The sequence below is a fragment of the Austrofundulus limnaeus genome, unplaced genomic scaffold (genome assembly GCF_001266775.1).
Source record: "Austrofundulus limnaeus strain Quisiro unplaced genomic scaffold, Austrofundulus_limnaeus-1.0 Scaffold529, whole genome shotgun sequence".
Classification (NCBI taxonomy): Eukaryota; Metazoa; Chordata; class Actinopteri; order Cyprinodontiformes; family Rivulidae; genus Austrofundulus; species Austrofundulus limnaeus.
In genome coordinates this window covers 101,194-101,676 of record NW_013952931.1, presented here as the reverse complement: position 1 = coordinate 101,676, position 483 = coordinate 101,194, and positions in this window count along the sequence as shown.

Sequence of the window (483 nt, the reverse complement as noted above, 5' to 3'; positions counted from 1 at the left end):
TTAAATATTTAAGTTAAATATTTAAATATTTAAGTTAAATATTTAGGTGGCTAGCTAAATATTTAAGATGCAAGCTAAATATTTAGGTAGCTAGCTAAATATTTAAGATGCATGTCGTGGAGGGGCCGTGGGGGGGACTTTCCTGCGATTTCGGGGCCCTTTTGGAGACCTTGGAGGAGGTGCTGGAGAGCACTCGGGGACTCCCTCGTTCTGCTGGGGGACTTCGGTGCTTGCGTGGGTGATGGCAGTGAGACCTGGAGATGCGTGGCTGGGAGGAGCAGCCCCCCCGATCTGAACCCAAGCTGTGKTTTGTTGTTGGGCTTCTATGCTCATCATGGATTGTCTGTGGCGAGCACCATGTTCAGGTGTGGGGGTGTCCATGTGTGCTCTTGGCGCCAGGACACACTGGGCCGTGGTTCGGTGATTGACTTTGTTGTCGTTTCGTCTGGTCTGCGGCCGAGTGTTTTGAACGGTCGGGTGGAG